This window comes from Camellia sinensis, unplaced genomic scaffold (assembly GCF_055761805.1).
Source record: "Camellia sinensis isolate YWXY unplaced genomic scaffold, ASM5576180v1 Unanchor6, whole genome shotgun sequence".
In the NCBI taxonomy this organism is placed as follows: domain Eukaryota; kingdom Viridiplantae; phylum Streptophyta; class Magnoliopsida; order Ericales; family Theaceae; genus Camellia; species Camellia sinensis.
This window is the reverse complement of record NW_028129474.1, coordinates 12,042,284-12,065,983: the sequence shown is the minus strand read 5'-3', so window position 1 is coordinate 12,065,983 and position 23,700 is coordinate 12,042,284. Positions and strand designations below refer to the sequence as shown.

The 23,700-nt window shown below is 41.8% G+C and overlaps 1 pseudogene; it reads right to left on the bottom strand.

The window, feature by feature from the left end:
* The window catches only part of LOC145818260 (pleiotropic drug resistance protein 3-like), a 91,929-nt pseudogene extending 68,668 nt beyond the window's left edge, over positions 1 to 23,261 (bottom strand).
* Between the last annotated feature and the right edge of the window lie 439 nt (positions 23,262 to 23,700).

Below are 23,700 nucleotides of genomic sequence, written 5' to 3'. Positions count from 1 at the left end.
ATTCAAACTCAATTTAAACCATTTTTCAAGCACAAGATGAACATGCAAACATGCATGAATTCAAACCATTTCAAAGCTTCGATTTGATGCTCTAAAGAGCCAATTCTTCTCAAAACATGATGAAATCATGGGCTACACTCAAGACATGAACATGCATGTAACATTTTGCCATGAAAACTACTCAAAATCCAACAATACTACCATGCATGCAAAGATTGGGCTTCAATTCACCATTAATGAACCAATTCATGACTTAGCTCTCCAATTGGACATGAACCATGCATGAATCAACTTAACCACAAGTCAAAAGGATGAAATTCATACCTAGGTTCCTTGAATGCAAGTCTAGAGGTTCAAATTAACAATCCACACTTCAATCTTCAAGCAATTCTACCAAGTTCCAAGCAATGCAAGATGAAACTCACTCTCTCCCTCTCTTGGTCGGCTAGAGCAAGAAAATGGCTGAGCAAAATGTTGCCTAAGTGTATATTGAGGCTCAAACATGTATGTTGAGTGGGCCACTAAGGGTGGCAATAATGGTAATTAAGTCCAACTCTTTAATTAGCTTATTTTAATCTAATTTAATCATACCTAATCAATTTTCAGATAATTGTACAGTAAAATCACATAAATTACGAGGGTCACAGAACACTAATCGGTTTCAGATTCGGCCGCCGATAAGGCCTTCAATTAGCAGTTTAAACATACAAGTATGAACAGATAATCATACAATCAAACAGATAGAATGCAATTTAACTAACATATACTCAATCAATTCAGTTTCCAATTTCAGTCAGTCAGTTATCGGTCATTATCCGTTTCGTTTAACAGTAATCGGTGATTATCGGTAATCGAGCAGTCATTAATCAGTAAACAGTATGGGGGTTGTTACAGTCTCCCCTCCTTATAAAGAGTTTAGTCCTCTAAACTCGAGTTACCTTCATTCTTGGAGAAAACAGGATTCAGTGGAAACAGTTCAGGATATCGTTTGGCCATGTCATCTTCCCTTTCCCAAGTGGCATACGCGCCACCATGGTTCTGCCAGTCAACTTTCACTAACGGGATCTCTTTGTTTCTCAGTTTCTTGATTCGTCTGTTTACAATCTGTATAGGCCGTTCCTCGTAAGTGTAGTCATCACTCAACACTATCCGAGTAGGCTCAATCACATGGAAAGGATCCCGAAGGTAGTCTCTCAACATAGAGATGTGGAAGACGTTATGCATATGCTCCATTTCAGGAGGGAGCGCAACTTGATACGCCACCGGATTGATTTTCTCAATGATTTCGTATGGTCCGACGTATCTCGGTGCTAACTTGCCTTTGACTCCAAAACGAGTCTGGCCTTTCATTGGTGTCACTTTCACAAAAACGTGATCACCCACCTCATACTCTCTGTCCCGTCTTCTGACATCTGCATAACTTTTCTGTCTACTCTGTGCAGTTTTCAGTCTTTGCTGTATCAGTTTCACTTTTTCAGTTGTTTCATACACAATCTCGGGCCCAAGCAACGGCCCATCTCCAACTTCTGCCCAGCAAATCGGAGATCTACATTTTCTGCCATACAATGCCTCGAAAGGCGCCATACCAATACTCGAATGGTAGCTATTGTTGTAGGCGAATTCAACTAATGGCAGATGATTTTCCCAGTCTCCCTGAAAATCAAGGACACACATTCTCAGTAAATCCTCCAGAGTTTGGATGGTCCTTTCTGATTGGCCATCTGTCTGAGGATGATAGGCACTGCTCAGTCTCAGTTCAGTACCCAATGCAGTCTGTAGGCTTTGCCAAAACCTCGATGTAAACTTCGAATCCCTGTCAGAAACAATAGACACAGGCACTCTATGCAGTCTAACAATTTCATCAATATAGATAACAGCCAATTTGTCCGCGTTATAGATTGTCTTGACAGGTAAGAAGTGAGCAGATTTGGTTAATCTATCAACAATAACCCAAATTGAATCCATACCTTTTCTGGAGCGAGGTAATCCCACAATAAAATCCATCGTGATATGCTCCCATTTCCACTCTGGTATGGGTAGGGGTTGCAATAGTCCGGCAGGTCGTTGATGTTCAGCTTTGACCTGTTGGCAATGAAGACATTTGGATACAAAATCGGCAATTTCTTTCTTCATTCCCGGCCACCAGAAATTCTGTTTCAGATCTTGGTACATTTTCGTATTCCCCGGATGGATAGACAATTTCGAATTGTGGCCTTCTTGCAGAACTCTTCTTTTCAGTTCAGTATCATTCGGTACACACAGTCTTTCTTGAAATTTCAGTACATTATTCTCAAATTTGAATCCCGGTCTCGGTTTGGATTCTCTTTCCTCGATGATCTTCTTCAAGAAATCATCCAGTTGCTGTTTCTCTTTAATCTCTTCAATCAGTGCCGGTTGAGCAGAAATAGCAGCTAAGGTTCCACCTTGTTCTCGTAAAACAATTTCAATTTCAGATTTTTCAAGGTCACAAAGCAACTCTTTCTGTCCGGTGAGCAAACATGCTAGATTTCCAATCGATTTCCGGCTCAATGCATCGGCAACGGTATTGGCTTTTCCCGGATGGTACAGTATCTGAAGGTCATAATCTTTAATCAGTTCTAGCCATCTCCGCTGTCTCATGTTCAGTTCTTTCTGTGTGAAGAAATACTTTAAGCTCTTGTGGTCGGTGTATACTTCACATGTCACCCCGTACAGATAGTGACGCCAGATTTTCAGTGCAAATACTACTGCAGCAAGTTCCAGATCATGGGTCGGGTAGTTCTTTTCATGTGGTCTCAGTTGTCGGGAAGCATACGCAATAACTCTCCCATTCTGCATTAAAACACACCCCAGACCCTTATAAGAAGCATCACTAAATACAGTATAACCATCCGTACCTGAAGGTAAAGTCAGAACAGGTGCAGTCACTAATCGAGTTTTCAACTCCTGAAAAGCAGATTCTCTTTGGTCAGTCCAGTCAAATGATGTCCCCTTCTGAGTTAACTGAGTCAATGGTAGGGAAATTTTGGAGAAATCTTTGACAAATCTTCTGTAATATCCGGCCAGTCCCAAAAAGCTTCGGACTTCAGTCACATTCGTTGGTCTAGGCCAGTTCACTACAGCTTCAATTTTCTGCGGATCAACAGAAATTCCATTTTTGCTAACAACATGCCCCAGAAACATAACATGGTCAAGCCAGAATTCACATTTAGACAGTTTAGCATACAGTTTCTGTTCTCTTAAGGTTTGTAGGGCAAGTCTCAGATGTTGTCCATGCTGTTCTATACTTTTGGAGTAAATCAATATGTCATCGATAAATACAACAATAAAGTCATCAAGGTATGGTTTAAAAATTCTGTTCATGAGGTCCATAAAAGCAGCTGGTGCGTTCGTGACTCCAAAAGGCATAACTAGAAATTCATAATGGCCATACCTCGTTCTAAAAGCAGTTTTATCAATGTCTTCTGGTTTAACCTTCAGTTGATGATACCCCGATCTGAGATCGATTTTGGAAAATACTTGTGCACCCTGTAACTGGTCAAATAAATCATCAATACGCGGTAATGGGTATTTATTCTTTACAGTTACCTTGTTCAGCTCACGGTAGTCTATACACAGTCTCAGTGAGCCATCTTTCTTCTTGATGAACAAAACAGGAGCACCCCATGGCAAAGTGCTAGGTCTGATAAACTTCTTATCCAGCAGTTCCTGCAGTTGTACTTTCAATTCTTTCAGTTCAGTGGGAGCCATTCTGTATGGAGCTTTAGAAACTGGTTGTGTTCCGGGAATCACATCAACGGTAAATTCAATCTCCCTGTCAGTCAAATCTCCTGGAAGATTATCTGGAAAAACATCTGGAAATTCTCTGACTATAGGAATACAATTCACATCAGTTTTAATACCATCATCAGTAGACACAGTCAGTACAGAACACAGATATCCTTTACATCCTTTCCTAATTAATTTAACAGCTTTCACTGACGAAATCAAATACGGAGGAGGTACTACTCCACTCCTATTAAACACAAATTCAGGCAGACCAGGTGGACGAAAAACAACTTGCTTGGTCACACAGTCAATAGTGGCATGATATTTTCGTAACCAATCCATCCCCAATATTACGTCAAAATGATCAATGTTCAATGGCAGTAAATCAATAAACAGATGCATATCCCCAACAATGATTTCACACGCGGGGTACATATAAGCACATATCATAGATCCCCCTATGGGTGATGATACGGCTAGCAGATAGTTCATGGGTTCTAAGGGTCTATTCAATTTCCGTGAGAAAGCATGCGATACATAAGAATGTGTAGACCCCGAATCAATCAGTACATATGCATTTTGAGTACAGATAGAGAGAATACCTGACACAACGGTCTCGGTATTCTGCACATCTCCCGGTACTAGTGCGAACACTCGGCCTTGCCTCATAGGCTCTTTCCCGGTAGCTCTGGGGTTAGGCCTTGGTGCTACAGTTGATGCTGCTGCGCTTGGTGCAGCTTTACTACTGGCTTGTGGAGCAGAGGGGCAGTCTTTAACCATGTGGCCCACCTTGCCACACCTGTAACAAGCTCCAGTTATTCTGTAGCAGACCCCCTTGTGCTTCTTGCCACACTCAGGACAGGGTGGTATGAACCCACTCCCTTGGCTGGGGCTAGTTGTCGACCCCGTATTCTGTTTCTTGTTGGCTGGGTTGTGCTTGCCTTTCTTGAATTTGAAACCCTGCCTTTTACCATGCCATTCAGTTGTTGGTGTTTCAGATTGTTTCACTGCCGCAATGTTCGACTCGGCCATCAATGCTCGGTCGAGAACACCCACAAAAGTCGGTAGTTTCAAAACATTTATCCGGTCAAGTATTGCCACATTAAGGCCACCTTCGAATTTCCTGGCCTTCTTATACTCAGTATCCACCATATGCGGTGCATAACGGGCAAGTTCAGTAAATTTCGTCTCGTATTCTGCAACGGACATTGTGCCCTGTTTCAGCTGTTCAAATTCAGTCACTTTTCTATCCCTGACACACTGAGGGAAATACTTTTCAAAGAAGGACTCCTTGAACTGAGCCCAAGTCATAACAGTATTTGCGTCGCGGATCAACATCCACCACCTTCTAGCCTCTTCTTGTAGGGTGAAGGTAGCTAACAATACTTTATTCGCTTCTGAGCACGGAAACACTTCAAATAGTTTTTCTGTTTCAAGCACCCAAGCTTCAGCCTTTAACGGTTCGAGGCCTCCCTGAAAGGATGGCGGTTTCATCTTGCTGAATTTATGGGTGAGAGCAATAATATCCCCATCATTCACATTCACATTAGGCTCCGGCTGTACCGGAGGAGGAGGAGGTGGGGGCTGTTGGTTCTGTTGTTGTTCCAGTCTAGCAGTTATCAGTTCTATCATTCTTTCCATTCTTTCCATTCTTGCCTCAGTAGATGAGGACTCAGGTTCATTTGCATTGTCCATTTCACTATAAGCAGTTATAACAGTTTTAAACATAAGCAATCATTTGTTTAACAGTTTACCACTTTAGCATGTATTCAGTCATAACATAACCACACACTTATCATGCTCATGAGATGCCCTAAGAACTTTTCTAGGACACCCTATAGCTCATTTGGACACGTGTGTGCGGTATAACTCGTGGTAAGTATCGCTCTGATACCACTCTGTCACGACCCAAACCCGGCCCTATGGGTTTAGCATCGTAACCGGCCAGTAATCTGAGATTACCGAAGGCCTACAGAACAGTAATACAGTAAAACAGAGTACAGGGCCTGGCGGAAGCCAGTACAGTAATTAAACAATGTCCAATGAGCTGTGACAGTCTGTATGCCAAAAAGATTTTTCATGCATTCATACATATACAAACAGTACAGTCTATACAAAATTTACAGTCACACAGTACAGGGACCTAATCCCTTGATAACAGTACAGTAACACTCGGTCTATACAGAACAGTAAAACAGTACAGAAGGGGGAATTGTATAAGACCCCTAAGCCTTAACAGGTAGGCTCGGAACCTCGCAGTGAGGCACATAGGCTGGCTTGACAAAACTGGAGTTACCCTGACGCTCCTAGCTCCGATCTGGTGCCTGTACACCTACATATATATATGAGCAGTGAGCTAAAGCCCAGTGAATAACATAAAGCGTAAAGGGGTTTAGAATGAATGTCCTTACAGTAATGAAAACAGTTCAATTCAATCAGTATTTCAGTTGTTCAGTACAGTAAACAGTCATATGTGGTACATCCATTAGCATAACAGTAACAGTAGGTCTTAAAAGACCGAACAGTAATGATGGCCATCAGTCAGTAAACAGTAGTGGCTCCACGAGGGAACCGACAGAGAATTCTGTCGCAGTAACAGTAACAGTAAATAGTAAGTACTAAGGATGCCACAGTACAGTTCAGAAATAAAGGACATACATTCATTCAGTAAATAATACCAGTTCAGTAAACAGTTCAGTTCAGTATTCAAAGGATAATCAGTTGAACATATCTTTACACAATTGTTACTCACAGAGTTTGGGCTACAGTATGCTAGAGCGTGTCTCCCCAGTCGCCAACCCTACACAGTTCACAGGTTGAACACACTAAGCTACACAGTTGGGAAAGATAACAACTTAATCCCTAATGCCTCGGTGTGTTCTACATCTATATCCTCAACAAGATGCCTTAAACTAGGCCTAAAAATGCCTAGGATGAGATGAGGATGCAAAAATGCACATTTAAAAGCATTTTCAGGATTTTCAGAGAAACAGAGTCCCGCTCGAGCGCAGGTTTCCCCGCTCGAGCGTACAGGCAAACAAAGGTACACGCTCGAGCGTAAACTTTCCCGCTCGAGCGTACTGTAAAAGTACTGGATGGGTGAAATCCCCGCTCGACGCCCGCTCGAGCTTGAGACATGACTCCGCTCGAGCGCCCAATCCTCCGCTCGAGCGGACTGTAAAACAGTGCAAGATGCTGGAAGCTCGATTTTCCCGCTCGAGCGGCACTTCCCCCGCTCGAGCGGACTACTGAAATCTGGAAATCCCAGATTTGAGCTCCAGGTTCAAAACCAAGCTCAAAAGCATCAAAACCAATCCTCTTGGGCCCATTTTCTGGAAAACATTTATAAACACATAGAATATCATGTTTCAAAGCTCAATTTTAAGAAATCAAAGCCCAAGGGTGTTTAATTCAAACTCAATTTAAACCATTTTTCAAGCACAAGATGAACATGCAAACATGCATGAATTCAAACCATTTCAAAGCTTCGATTTGATGCTCTAAAGAGCCAATTCTTCTCAAAACATGATGAAATCATAGGCTACACTCAAGACATGAACATGCATGTAACATTTTGCCATGAAAACAACTCAAAATCCAACAATACTACCATGCATGCAAAGATTGGGCTTCAATTCACCATTAATGAACCAATTCATGACTTAGCTCTCCAATTGGACATGAACCATGCATGAATCAACTTAACCACAAGTCAAAAGGATGAAATTCATACCTAGGTTCCTTGAATGCAAGTCTAGAGGTTCAAATTAACAATCCACACTTGAATCTTCAAGCAATTCTACCAAGTTCCAAGCAATGCAAGATGAAACTCACTCTCTCCCTCTCTTGGTCGGCTAGAGCAAGAAAATGGCTGAGCAAAATGTTGCCTAAGTGTATATTGAGGCTCAAACATGTATGTTGAGTGGGCCACTAAGGGTGGCAATAATGGTAATTAAGTCCAACTCTTTAATTAGCTTATTTTAATCTAATTTAATCATACCTAATCAATTTTCAGATAATTGTACAGTAAAATCACATAAATTACGAGGGTCACAGAACACTAATCGGTTTCAGATTCGGCCGCCGATAAGGCCTTCAATTAGCAGTTTAAACATACAAGTATGAACAGATAATCATACAATCAAACAGATAGAATGCAATTTAACTAACATATACTCAATCAATTCAGTTTCCAATTTCAGTCAGTCAGTTATCGGTCATTATCCGTTTCGTTTAACAGTAATCGGTGATTATCGGTAATCGAGCAGTCATTAATCAGTAAACAGTATGGGGGTTGTTACAGTCTCCCCTCCTTATAAAGAGTTTAGTCCTCTAAACTCGAGTTACCTTCATTCTGGGAGAAAACAGGATTCAGTGGAAACAGTTCAGGATATCGTTTGGCCATGTCATCTTCCCTTTCCCAAGTGGCATACGCGCCACCATGGTTCTGCCAGTCAACTTTCACTAACAGGATCTCTTTGTTTCTCAGTTTCTTGATTCGTCTGTTTACAATCTGTATAGGCCGTTCCTCGTAAGTGTAGTCATCACTCAACACTATCCGAGTAGGCTCAATCACATGGAAAGGATCCCGAAGGTAGTCTCTCAACATAGAGATGTGGAAGACGTTATGCATATGCTCCATTTCAGGAGGGAGCGCAACTTGATACGCCACCGGATTGATTTTCTCAATGATTTCGTATGGTCCGACGTATCTCGGTGCTAACTTGCCTTTGACTCCAAAACGAGTCTGGCCTTTCATTGGTGTCACTTTCACAAAAACGTGATCACCCACTTCATACTCTCTGTCCCGTCTTCTGACATCTGCATAACTTTTCTGTCTACTCTGTGCAGTTTTCAGTCTTTGCTGTATCAGTTTCACTTTTTCAGTTGTTTCATACACAATCTCGGGCCCAAGCAACGGCCCATCTCCAACTTCTGCCCAGCAAATCGGAGATCTACATTTTCTGCCATACAATGCCTCGAAAGGCGCCATACCAATACTCGAATGGTAGCTATTGTTGTAGGCGAATTCAACTAATGGCAGATGATTTTCCCAGTCTCCCTGAAAATCAAGGACACACATTCTCAGTAAATCCTCCAGAGTTTGGATGGTCCTTTCTGATTGGCCATCTGTCTGAGGATGATAGGCACTGCTCAGTCTCAGTTCAGTACCCAATGCAGTCTGTAGGCTTTGCCAAAACCTCGATGTAAACTTCGAATCCCTGTCAGAAACAATAGACACAGGCACTCTATGCAGTCTAACAATTTCATCAATATAGATAACAGCCAATTTGTCCGCGTTATAGATTGTCTTGACAGGTAAGAAGTGAGCAGATTTGGTTAATCTATCAACAATAACCCAAATTGAATCCATACCTTTTCTGGAGCGAGGTAATCCCACAATAAAATCCATCGTGATATGCTCCCATTTCCACTCTGGTATGGGTAGGGGTTGCAATAGTCCGGCAGGTCGTTGATGTTCAGCTTTGACCTGTTGGCAATGAAGACATTTGGATACAAAATCGGCAATTTCTTTCTTCATTCCCGGCCACCAGAAATTCTGTTTCAGATCTTGGTACATTTTCGTATTCCCCGGATGGATAGACAATTTCGAATTGTGGCCTTCTTGCAGAACTCTTCTTTTCAGTTCAGTATCATTCGGTACACACAGTCTTTCTTGAAATTTCAGTACATTATTCTCAAATTTGAATCCCGGTCTCGGTTTGGATTCTCTTTCCTCGATGATCTTCTTCAAGAAATCATCCAGTTGCTGTTTCTCTTTAATCTCTTCAATCAGTGCCGGTTGAGCAGAAATAGCAGCTAAGGTTCCACCTTGTTCTCGTAAAACAATTTCAATTTCAGATTTTTCAAGGTCACAAAGCAACTCTTTCTGTCCGGTGAGCAAACATGCTAGATTTCCAATCGATTTCCGGCTCAATGCATCGGCAACGGTATTGGCTTTTCCCGGATGGTACAGTATCTGAAGGTCATAATCTTTAATCAGTTCTAGCCATCTCCGCTGTCTCATGTTCAGTTCTTTCTGTGTGAAGAAATACTTTAAGCTCTTGTGGTCGGTGTATACTTCACATGTCACCCCGTACAGATAGTGACGCCAGATTTTCAGTGCAAATACTACTGCAGCAAGTTCCAGATCATGGGTCGGGTAGTTCTTTTCATGTGGTCTCAGTTGTCGGGAAGCATACGCAATAACTCTCCCATTCTGCATTAAAACACACCCCAGACCCTTATAAGAAGCATCACTAAATACAGTATAACCATCCGTACCTGAAGGTAAAGTCAGAACAGGTGCAGTCACTAATCGAGTTTTCAACTCCTGAAAAGCAGATTCTCTTTGGTCAGTCCAGTCAAATGATGTCCCCTTCTGAGTTAACTGAGTCAATGGTAGGGAAATTTTGGAGAAATCTTTGACAAATCTTCTGTAATATCCGGCCAGTCCCAAAAAGCTTCGGACTTCAGTCACATTCGTTGGTCTAGGCCAGTTCACTACAGCTTCAATTTTCTGCGGATCAACAGAAATTCCATTTTTGCTAACAACATGCCCCAGAAACATAACATGGTCAAGCCAGAATTCACATTTAGACAGTTTAGCATACAGTTTCTGTTCTCTTAAGGTTTGTAGGGCAAGTCTCAGATGTTGTCCATGCTGTTCTATACTTTTGGAGTAAATCAATATGTCATCGATAAATACAACAATAAAGTCATCAAGGTATGGTTTAAAAATTCTGTTCATGAGGTCCATAAAAGCAGCTGGTGCGTTCGTGACTCCAAAAGGCATAACTAGAAATTCATAATGGCCATACCTCGTTCTAAAAGCAGTTTTATCAATGTCTTCTGGTTTAACCTTCAGTTGATGATACCCCGATCTGAGATCGATTTTGGAAAATACTTGTGCACCCTGTAACTGGTCAAATAAATCATCAATACGCGGTAATGGGTATTTATTCTTTACAGTTACCTTGTTCAGCTCACGGTAGTCTATACACAGTCTCAGTGAGCCATCTTTCTTCTTGATGAACAAAACAGGAGCACCCCATGGCAAAGTGCTAGGTCTGATAAACTTCTTATCCAGCAGTTCCTGCAGTTGTACTTTCAATTCTTTCAGTTCAGTGGGAGCCATTCTGTATATAGCTTTAGAAACTGGTTGTGTTCCGGGAATCACATCAACGGTAAATTCAATCTCCCTGTCAGTCAAATCTCCTGGAAGATTATCTGGAAAAACATCTGGAAATTCTCTGACTATAGGAATACAATTCACATCAGTTTTAATACCATCATCAGTAGACACAGTCAGTACAGAACACAGATATCCTTTACATCCTTTCCTAATTAATTTAACAGCTTTCACTGACGAAATCAAATACGGAGGAGGTACTACTCCACTCCTATTAAACACAAATTCAGGCAGACCAGGTGGACGAAAAACAACTTGCTTGGTCACACAGTCAATAGTGGCATGATATTTTCGTAACCAATCCATCCCCAATATTACGTCAAAATGATCAATGTTCAATGGCAGTAAATCAATAAACAGATGCATATCCCCAACAATGATTTCACACGCGGGGTACATATAAGCACATATCATAGATCCCCCTATGGGTGATGATACGGCTAGCAGATAGTTCATGGGTTCTAAGGGTCTATTCAATTTCCGTGAGAAAGCATGCGATACATAAGAATGTGTAGACCCCGAATCAATCAGTACATATGCATTTTGAGTACAGATAGAGAGAATACCTGACACAACGGTCTCGGTATTCTGCACATCTCCCGGTACTAGTGCGAACACTCGGCCTTGCCTCATAGGCTCTTTCCCGGTAGCTCTGGGGTTAGGCCTTGGTGCTACAGTTGATGCTGCTGCGCTTGGTGCAGCTTTACTACTGGCTTGTGGAGCAGAGGGGCAGTCTTTAACCATGTGGCCCACCTTGCCACACCTGTAACAAGCTCCAGTTATTCTGTAGCAGACCCCCTTGTGCTTCTTGCCACACTCAGGACAGGGTGGTATGAACCCACTCCCTTGGCTGGGGCTAGTTGTCGACCCCGTATTCTGTTTCTTGTTGGCTGGGTTGTGCTTGCCTTTCTTGAATTTGAAACCCTGCCTTTTACCATGCCATTCAGTTGTTGGTGTTTCAGATTGTTTCACTGCCGCAATGTTCGACTCGGCCATCAATGCTCGGTCGAGAACACCCACAAAAGTCGGTAGTTTCAAAACATTTATCCGGTCAAGTATTGCCACATTAAGGCCACCTTCGAATTTCCTGGCCTTCTTATACTCAGTATCCACCATATGCGGTGCATAACGGGCAAGTTCAGTAAATTTCGTCTCGTATTCTGCAACGGACATTGTGCCCTGTTTCAGCTGTTCAAATTCAGTCACTTTTCTATCCCTGACACACTGAGGGAAATACTTTTCAAAGAAGGACTCCTTGAACTGAGCCCAAGTCATAACAGTATTTGCGTCGCGGATCAACATCCACCACCTTCTAGCCTCTTCTTGTAGGGTGAAGGTAGCTAACAATACTTTATTCGCTTCTGAGCACGGAAACACTTCAAATAGTTTTTCTGTTTCAAGCACCCAAGCTTCAGCCTTTAACGGTTCGAGGCCTCCCTGAAAGGATGGCGGTTTCATCTTGCTGAATTTATGGGTGAGAGCAATAATATCCCCATCATTCACATTCACATTAGGCTCCGGCTGTACCGGAGGAGGAGGAGGTGGGGGCTGTTGGTTCTGTTGTTGTTCCAGTCTAGCAGTTATCAGTTCTATCATTCTTTCCATTCTTTCCATTCTTGCCTCAGTAGATGAGGACTCAGGTTCATTTGCATTGTCCATTTCACTATAAGCAGTTATAACAGTTTTAAACATAAGCAGTCATTTGTTTAACAGTTTACCACTTTAGCATGTATTCAGTCATAACATAACCACACACTTATCATGCTCATGAGATGCCCTAAGAACTTTTCTAGGACACCCTATAGCTCATTTGGACACGTGTGTGCGGTATAACTCGTGGTAAGTATCGCTCTGATACCACTCTGTCACGACCCAAACCCGGCCCTATGGGTTTAGCATCGTAACCGGCCAGTAATCTGAGATTACCGAAGGCCTACAGAACAGTAATACAGTAAAACAGAGTACAGGGCCTGGCGGAAGCCAGTACAGTAATTAAACAATGTCCAATGAGCTGTGACAGTCTGTATGCCAAAAAGATTTTTCATGCATTCATACATATACAAACAGTACAGTCTATACAAAATTTACAGTCACACAGTACAGGGACCTAATCCCTTGATAACAGTACAGTAACACTCGGTCTATACAGAACAGTAAAACAGTACAGAAGGGGGAATTGTATAAGACCCCTAAGCCTTAACAGGTAGGCTCGGAACCTCGCAGTGAGGCACATAGGCTGGCTTGACAAAACTGGAGTTACCCTGACGCTCCTAGCTCCGATCTGGTGCCTGTACACCTACATATATATATGAGCAGTGAGCTAAAGCCCAGTGAATAACATAAAGCGTAAAGGGGTTTAGAATGAATGTCCTTACAGTAATGAAAACAGTTCAATTCAATCAGTATTTCAGTTGTTCAGTACAGTAAACAGTCATATGTGGTACATCCATTAGCATAACAGTAACAGTAGGTCTTAAAAGACCGAACAGTAATGATGGCCATCAGTCAGTAAACAGTAGTGGCTCCACGAGGGAACCGACAGAGAATTCTGTCGCAGTAACAGTAACAGTAAACAGTAAGTACTAAGGATGCCACAGTACAGTTCAGAAATAAAGGACATACATTCATTCAGTAAATAATACCAGTTCAGTAAACAGTTCAGTTCAGTATTCAAAGGATAATCAGTTGAACATATCTTTACACAATTGTTACTCACAGAGTTTGGGCTACAGTATGCTAGAGCGTGTCTCCCCAGTCGCCAACCCTACACAGTTCACAGGTTGAACACACTAAGCTACACAGTTGGGAAAGATAACAACTTAATCCCTAATGCCTCGGTGTGTTCTACATCTATATCCTCAACAAGATGCCTTAAACTAGGCCTAAAAATGCCTAGGATGAGATGAGGATGCAAAAATGCACATTTAAAAGCATTTTCAGGATTTTCAGAGAAACAGAGTCCCGCTCGAGCGCAGGTTTCCCCGCTCGAGCGTACAGGCAAACAAAGGTACACGCTCGAGCGTAAACTTTCCCGCTCGAGCGTACTGTAAAAGTACTGGATGGGTGAAATCCCCGCTCGACGCCCGCTCGAGCTTGAGACATGACTCCGCTCGAGCGCCCAATCCTCCGCTCGAGCGGACTGTAAAACAGTGCAAGATGCTGGAAGCTCGATTTTCCCGCTCGAGCGGCACTTCCCCCGCTCGAGCGGACTACTGAAATCTGGAAATCCCAGATTTGAGCTCCAGGTTCAAAACCAAGCTCAAAAGCATCAAAACCAATCCTCTTGGGCCCATTTTCTGGAAAACATTTATAAACACATAGAATATCATGTTTCAAAGCTCAATTTTAAGAAATCAAAGCCCAAGGGTGTTTAATTCAAACTCAATTTAAACCATTTTTCAAGCACAAGATGAACATGCAAACATGCATGAATTCAAACCATTTCAAAGCTTCGATTTGATGCTCTAAAGAGCCAATTCTTCTCAAAACATGATGAAATCATAGGCTACACTCAAGACATGAACATGCATGTAACATTTTGCCATGAAAACAACTCAAAATCCAACAATACTACCATGCATGCAAAGATTGGGCTTCAATTCACCATTAATGAACCAATTCATGACTTAGCTCTCCAATTGGACATGAACCATGCATGAATCAACTTAACCACAAGTCAAAAGGATGAAATTCATACCTAGGTTCCTTGAATGCAAGTCTAGAGGTTCAAATTAACAATCCACACTTGAATCTTCAAGCAATTCTACCAAGTTCCAAGCAATGCAAGATGAAACTCACTCTCTCCCTCTCTTGGTCGGCTAGAGCAAGAAAATGGCTGAGCAAAATGTTGCCTAAGTGTATATTGAGGCTCAAACATGTATGTTGAGTGGGCCACTAAGGGTGGCAATAATGGTAATTAAGTCCAACTCTTTAATTAGCTTATTTTAATCTAATTTAATCATACCTAATCAATTTTCAGATAATTGTACAGTAAAATCACATAAATTACGAGGGTCACAGAACACTAATCGGTTTCAGATTCGGCCGCCGATAAGGCCTTCAATTAGCAGTTTAAACATACAAGTATGAACAGATAATCATACAATCAAACAGATAGAATGCAATTTAACTAACATATACTCAATCAATTCAGTTTCCAATTTCAGTCAGTCAGTTATCGGTCATTATCCGTTTCGTTTAACAGTAATCGGTGATTATCGGTAATCGAGCAGTCATTAATCAGTAAACAGTATGGGGGTTGTTACAGTCTCCCCTCCTTATAAAGAGTTTAGTCCTCTAAACTCGAGTTACCTTCATTCTGGGAGAAAACAGGATTCAGTGGAAACAGTTCAGGATATCGTTTGGCCATGTCATCTTCCCTTTCCCAAGTGGCATACGCGCCACCATGGTTCTGCCAGTCAACTTTCACTAACGGGATCTCTTTGTTTCTCAGTTTCTTGATTCGTCTGTTTACAATCTGTATAGGCCGTTCCTCGTAAGTGTAGTCATCACTCAACACTATCCGAGTAGGCTCAATCACATGGAAAGGATCCCGAAGGTAGTCTCTCAACATAGAGATGTGGAAGACGTTATGCATATGCTCCATTTCAGGAGGGAGCGCAACTTGATACGCCACCGGATTGATTTTCTCAATGATTTCGTATGGTCCGACGTATCTCGGTGCTAACTTGCCTTTGACTCCAAAACGAGTCTGGCCTTTCATTGGTGTCACTTTCACAAAAACGTGATCACCCACTTCATACTCTTTGTCCCGTCTTCTGACATCTGCATAACTTTTCTGTCTACTCTGTGCAGTTTTCAGTCTTTGCTGTATCAGTTTCACTTTTTCAGTTGTTTCATACACAATCTCGGGCCCAAGCAACGGCCCATCTCCAACTTCTGCCCAGCAAATCGGAGATCTACATTTTCTGCCATACAATGCCTCGAAAGGCGCCATACCAATACTCGAATGGTAGCTATTGTTGTAGGCGAATTCAACTAAAGGCAGATGATTTTCCCAATCTCCCTGAAAATCAAGGACACACATTCTCAGTAAATCCTCCAGAGTTTGGATGGTCCTTTCTGATTGGCCATCTGTCTGAGGATGATAGGCACTGCTCAGTCTCAGTTCAGTACCCAATGCAGTCTGTAGGCTTTGCCAAAACCTCGATGTAAACTTCGAATCCCTGTCAGAAACAATAGACACAGGCACTCCATGCAGTCTAACAATTTCATCAATATAGATAACAGCCAATTTGTCCGCGTTATAGATTGTCTTGACAGGTAAGAAGTGAGCAGATTTGGTTAATCTATCAACAATAACCCAAATTGAATCCATACCTTTTCTGGAGCGAGGTAATCCCACAATAAAATCCATCGTGATATGCTCCCATTTCCACTCTGGTATGGGTAGGGGTTGCAATAGTCCGGCAGGTCGTTGATGTTCAGCTTTGACCTGTTGGCAATGAAGACATTTGGATACAAAATCGGCAATTTCTTTCTTCATTCCCGGCCACCAGAAATTCTGTTTCAGATCTTGGTACATTTTCGTATTCCCCGGATGGATAGACAATTTCGAATTGTGGCCTTCTTGCAGAACTCTTCTTTTCAGTTCAGTATCATTCGGTACACACAGTCTTTCTTGAAATTTCAGTACATTATTCTCAAATTTGAATCCCGGTCTCGATTTGGATTCTCTTTCCTCGATGATCTTCTTCAAGAAATCATCCAGTTGCTGTTTCTCTTTAATCTCTTCAATCAGTGCCGGTTGAGCAGAAATAGCAGCTAAGGTTCCACCTTGTTCTCGTAAAACAATTTCAATTTCAGATTTTTCAAGGTCACAAAGCAACTCTTTCTGTCCGGTGAGCAAACATGCTAGATTTCCAATCGATTTCCGGCTCAATGCATCGGCAACGGTATTGGCTTTTCCCGGATGGTACAGTATCTGAAGGTCATAATCTTTAATCAGTTCTAGCCATCTCCGCTGTCTCATGTTCAGTTCTTTCTGTGTGAAGAAATACTTTAAGCTCTTGTGGTCGGTGTATACTTCACATGTCACCCCGTATAGATAGTGACGCCAGATTTTCAGTGCAAATACTACTGCAGCAAGTTCCAGATCATGGGTCGGGTAGTTCTTTTCATGTGGTCTCAGTTGTCGGGAAGCATACGCAATAACTCTCCCATTCTGCATTAAAACACACCCCAGACCCTTATAAGAAGCATCACTAAATACAGTATAACCATCCGTACCTGAAGGTAAAGTCAGAACAGGTGCAGTCACTAATCGAGTTTTCAACTCCTGAAAAGCAGATTCTCTTTGGTCAGTCCAGTCAAATGATGTCCCCTTCTGAGTTAACTGAGTCAATGGTAGGGCAATTTTGGAGAAATCTTTGACAAATCTTCTGTAATATCCGGCCAGTCCCAAAAAGCTTCGGACTTCAGTCACATTCGTTGGTCTAGGCCAGTTCACTACAGCTTCAATTTTCTGCGGATCAACAGAAATTCCATTTTTGCTAACAACATGCCCCAGAAACATAACATGGTCAAGCCAGAATTCACATTTAGACAGTTTAGCATACAGTTTCTGTTCTCTTAAGGTTTGTAGGGAAAGTCTCAGATGTTGTCCATGCTGTTCTATACTTTTGGAGTAAATCAATATGTCATCGATAAATACAACGATAAAGTCATCAAGGTATGGTTTAAAAATTCTGTTCATGAGGTCCATAAAAGCAGTTGGTGCGTTCGTGACTCCAAAAGGCATAACTAGAAATTCATAATGGCCATACCTCGTTCTAAAAGCAGTTTTATCAATGTCTTCTGGTTTAACCTTCAGTTGATGATACCCCGATCTGAGATCGATTTTGGAAAATACTTGTGCACCCTGTAACTGGTCAAATAAATCATCAATACGCGGTAATGGGTATTTATTCTTTACAGTTACCTTGTTCAGCTCACGGTAGTCTATACACAGTCTCAGTGAGCCATCTTTCTTCTTGACGAACAAAACAGGAGCACCCCATGGCGAAGTGCTAGGTCTGATAAACTTCTTATCCAGCAGTTCCTGCAGTTGTACTTTCAATTCTTTCAGTTCAGTGGGAGCCATTCTGTATGGAGCTTTAGAAACTGGTTGTGTTCCGAGAATCACATCAACGGTAAATTCAATCTCCCTGTCAGTCAAATCTCCTGGAAGATTATCTGGAAAAACATCTGGAAATTCTCTGACTATAGGAATACAATTCACATCAGTTTTAATACCATCATCAGTAGACACAGTCAGTACAGAACACAGATATCCTTTACATCCTTTCCTAATTAATTTAACAGCTTTCACTGACGAAATCAAATACGGAGGAGGTACTACTCCACTCCTATTAAACACAAATTCAGGCAGACCAGGTGGACGAAAAACAACTTGCTTGGTCACACAGTCAATAGTGGCATGATATTTTCGTAACCAATCCATCCCCAATATTACGTCAAAATGATCAATGTTCAATGGCAGTAAATCAATAAACAGATGCATATCCCCAACAATGATTTCACACGCGGGGTACATATAAGCACATATCATAGATCCCCCTATGGGTGATGATACGGCTAGCAGATAGTTCATGGGTTCTAAGGGTCTATTCAATTTCCGTGAGAAAGCATGCGATACATAAGAATGTGTAGACCCCGAATCAATCAGTACATATGCATTTTGAGTACAGATAGAGAGAATACCTGACACAACGGTCTCGGTATTCTGCACATCTCCCGGTACTAGTGCGAACACTCGGCCTTGCCTCATAGGCTCTTTCCCGGTAGCTCTGGGGTTAGGCCTTGGTGCTACAGTTGATGCTGCTGCGCTTGGTGCAGCTTTACTACTGGCTTGTGGAGCAGAGGGGCAGTCTTTAACCATGTGGCCCACCTTGCCACACCTGTAACAAGCTCCAGTTATTCTGTAGCAGACCCCCTTGTGCTTCTTGCCACACTCAGGACAGGGTGGTATGAACCCACTCCCTTGGCTGGGGCTAGTTGTCGACCCCGTATTCTGTTTCTTGTTGGCTGGGTTGTGCTTGCCTTTCTTGAATTTGAAACCCTGCCTTTTACCATGCCATTCAGTTGTTGGTGTTTCAGATTGTTTCACTGCCGCAATGTTCGACTCGGCCATCAATGCTCGGTCGAGAACACCCACAAAAGTCGGTAGTTTCAAAACATTTATCCGGTCAAGTATTGCCACATTAAGGCCACCTTCGAATTTCCTGGCCTTCTTATACTCAGTATCCACCATATGCGGTGCATAACGGGCAAGTTCAGTAAATTTCGTCTCGTATTCTGCAACGGACATTGTGCCCTGTTTCAGCTGTTCAAATTCAGTCACTTTTCTATCCCTGACACACTGAGGGAAATACTTTTCAAAGAAGGACTCCTTGAACTGAGCCCAAGTCATAACAGTATTTGCGTCGCGGATCAACATCCACCACCTTCTAGCCTCTTCTTGTAGGATGAAGGTAGCTAACAATACTTTATTCGCTTCTGAGCACGGAAACATTTCAAATAGTTTTTCTGTTTCAAGCACCCAAGCTTCAGCCTTTAACGGTTCGAGGCCTCCCTGAAAGGATGGCGGTTTCATCTTGCTGAATTTATGGGTGAGAGCAATAATATCCCCATCATTCACATTCACATTAGGCTCCGGCTGTACCGGAGGAGGAGGAGGTGGGGGCTGTTGGTTCTGTTGTTGTTCCAGTCTAGCAGTTATCAGTTCTATCATTCTTTCCATTCTTTCCATTCTTGCCTCAGTAGATGAGGACTCAGGTTCATTTGCATTGTCCATTTCACTATAAGCAGTTATAACAGTTTTAAACATAAGCAGTCATTTGTTTAACAGTTTACCACTTTAGCATGTATTCAGTCATAACATAACCACACACTTATCATGCTCATGAGATGCCCTAAGAACTTTTCTAGGACACCCTATAGCTCATTTGGACACGTGTGTGCGGTATAACTCGTGGTAAGTATCGCTCTGATACCACTCTGTCACGACCCAAACCCGGCCCTATGGGTTTAGCATCGTAACCGGCCAGTAATCTGAGATTACCGAAGGCCTACAGAACAGTAATACAGTAAAACAGAGTACAGGGCCTGGCGGAAGCCAGTACAGTAATTAAACAATGTCCAATGAGCTGTGACAGTCTGTATGCCAAAAAGATTTTTCATGCATTCATACATATACAAACAGTACAGTCTATACAAAATTTACAGTCACACAGTACAGGGACCTAATCCCTTGATAACAGTACAGTAACACTCGGTCTATACAGAACAGTAAAACAGTACAGAAGGGGGAATTGTATAAGACCCCTAAGCCTTAACAGGTAGGCTCGGAACCTCGCAGTGAGGCACATAGGCTGGCTTGACAAAACTGGAGTTACCCTGACGCTCCTAGCTCCGATCTGGTGCCTGTACACCTACATATATATATGAGCAGTGAGCTAAAGCCCAGTGAATAACATAAAGCGTAAAGGGGTTTAGAATGAATGTCCTTACAGTAATGAAAACAGTTTAATTCAATCAGTATTTCAGTTGTTCAGTACAGTAAACAGTCATATGTGGTACATCCATTAGCATAACAGTAACAGTAGGTCTTAAAAGACCGAACAGTAATGATGGCCATCAGTCAGTAAACAGTAGTGGCTCCACGAGGGAACCGACAGAGAATTCTGTCGCAGTAACAGTAACAGTAAACAGTAAGTACTAAGGATGCCACAGTACAGTTCAGAAATAAAGGACATACATTCATTCAGTAAATAATACCAGTTCAGTAAACAGTTCAGTTCAGTATTCAAAGGATAATCAGTTGAACATATCTTTACACAATTGTTACTCACAGAGTTTGGGCTACAGTATGCTAGAGCGTGTCTCCCCAGTCGCCAACCCTACACAGTTCACAGGTTGAACACACTAAGCTACACAGTTGGGAAAGATAACAACTTAATCCCTAATGCCTCGGTGTGTTCTACATCTATATCCTCAACAAGATGCCTTAAACTAGGCCTAAAAATGCCTAGGATGAGATGAGGATGCAAAAATGCACATTTAAAAGCATTTTCAGGATTTTCAGAGAAACAGAGTCCCGCTCGAGCGCAGGTTTCCCCGCTCGAGCGTACAGGCAAACAAAGGTACACGCTCGAGCGTAAACTTTCCCGCTCGAGCGTACTGTAAAAGTACTGGATGGGTGAAATCCCCGCTCGACGCCCGCTCGAGCTTGAGACATGACTCCGCTCGAGCGCCCAATCCTCCGCTCGAGCGGACTGTAAAACAGTGCAAGATGCTGGAAGCTCGATTTTCCCGCTCGAGCGGCACTTCCCCCGCTCGAGCGGACTACTGAAATCTGGAAATCCCAGATTCCAGCTCCAGGTTCAAAACCAAGCTCAAAAGCATCAAAACCAATCCTCTTGGGCCCATTTTCTGGAAAACATTTATAAACACATAGAATATCATGTTTCAAAGCTCAATTTTAAGAAATCAAAGCCCAAGGGTGTTTAATTCAAACTCAATTTAAACCATTTTTCAAGCACAAGATGAACATGCAAACATGCATGAATTCAAACCATTTCAAAGCTTCGATTTGATGCTCTAAAGAGCCAATTCTTCTCAAAACATGATGAAATCATGGGCTACACTCAAGACATGAACATGCATGTAACATTTTGCCATGAAAACAACTCAAAATCCAACAATACTACCATGCATGCAAAGATTGGGCTTCAATTCACCATTAATGAACCAATTCATGACTTAGCTCTCCAATTGGACATGAACCATGCATGAATCAACTTAACCACAAGTCAAAAGGATGAAATTCATACCTAGGTTCCTTGAATGCAAGTCTAGAGGTTCAAATTAACAATCCACACTTCAATCTTCAAGCAATTCTACCAAGTTCCAAGCAATGCAAGATGAAACTCACTCTCTCCCTCTCTTGGTCGGCTAGAGCAAGAAAATGGCTGAGCAAAATGTTGCCTAAGTGTATATTGAGGCTCAAACATGTATGTTGAGTGGGCCACTAAGGGTGGCAATAATGGTAATTAAGTCCAACTCTTTAATTAGCTTATTTTAATCTAATTTAATCATACCTAATCAATTTTCAGATAATTGTACAGTAAAATCACATAAATTACGAGGGTCACAGAACACTAATCGGTTTCAGATTCGGCCGCCGATAAGGCCTTCAATTAGCAGTTTAAACATATAAGTATGAACAGATAATCATACAATCAAACAGATATAATGCAATTTAACTAACATATACTCAATCAATTCAGTTTCCAATTTCAGTCAGTCAGTTATCGGTCATTATCCGTTTCGTTTAATAGTAATCGGTGATTATCGGTAATCGAGCAGTCATTAATCAGTAAACAGTATGGGGGTTGTTACACTGTTGTTTCTGAAATTTGCAAGTTCGAGCAATATGCCCACTTTTGCCACACACAAAACATGTCACGTTTGTCAAATCTTGTGAAGGGGGTTCTTGGTTCCATTTCTTTTGCCTCGGGTAATTTTTATTTTGTGGCCTTCCAGTATTTTTCCAAATTTTCTTAACTGGCTTCAAGTGACTATTTTTATGAAATCGACCTTTAGGTAAATTATTTCCAGAAGTTAAATTTACCTTTGCAGTAGAATGCTCTTGTGTCATAAGCGCATCTTGTCCTCGTGCTTCCTCCTCCACCCGAATCCGTGTGATTAGAGTCTCCAAGGACGTCTCTTTTTGCTTGTGACGCATCGACTTCTGGAACTCCCTCCAAGATGATGGAAGTTTGTCAACAATACCTGCTACAACAAGATTGTCTCCAATTTTGATGCCTTCATATCTAACTTCAGCTACTAACATCTAAAAATCTTGAACTTGCTCCACCACTGATTTTCCATCTATCATCTGATAGCGGAAAAAATGACTTGCAGCATATTTTTTAGCGCCTGCCTCTTCAGTGTCATATTTATTATGCAAGGCTTTCCAAATTTTCTTGGCAGTGGTGTAAGTAGTATCATAATAATCATAAAATTGATCTGAAAGACAATTCAAAAGATAGTATCAACATTTATACTCATCTGTGTTGTATTTCTCGATGTTTTCAAGATGAGCAGCATACTCCTCATCGGTCATCTCTTCAGTGGGGACTTTGTTCGAATTTTTCTCGGTTAGGATATAAGCCACCTTGAGGAGACTGAGGTAGAAAAGCACCTTGCCTTTCCATCTCTTGAAATGAGCTCCCTTGAACCGGAAGGGCTTGTTGAGATCGCCGGTATTCTCGTTGGGCTTCTCCAGTATTGGCTCCATGAACTTTTGCTATTTGAATCTCCTTAAAATTGTTGGTGACACTTACAAATAAAACACTAGATAATACACAAAACAAAAGTTACAACAATTAATATAAGGGCTGAGGCGCGGGAAATTCGCTCTCTTTAAGGAGATTCAAGCCCTCTGCGGTTAGGCAAAGCCTCACACCGGTGCAGCAGAAAAAACCTTGACTTGTTCCCCCCAGGATTCAACAGCCCGACTAAGTCGTATGGTTAACCAATACTGCACAATTGGTTGAACCCAAAACTTTATCACACACACCCTTTTTATTTTCCTGATAATCTCACTCAAGACATAACAACACAACCAAAACTTCTTCTCTCGTATGTATCTCTAAAGATAGGACATAAGTTAATATATATATAGAAATCAAAAAAGGTTATTTTTAATCAATATTATGATTAAAAGAGAACGCAGA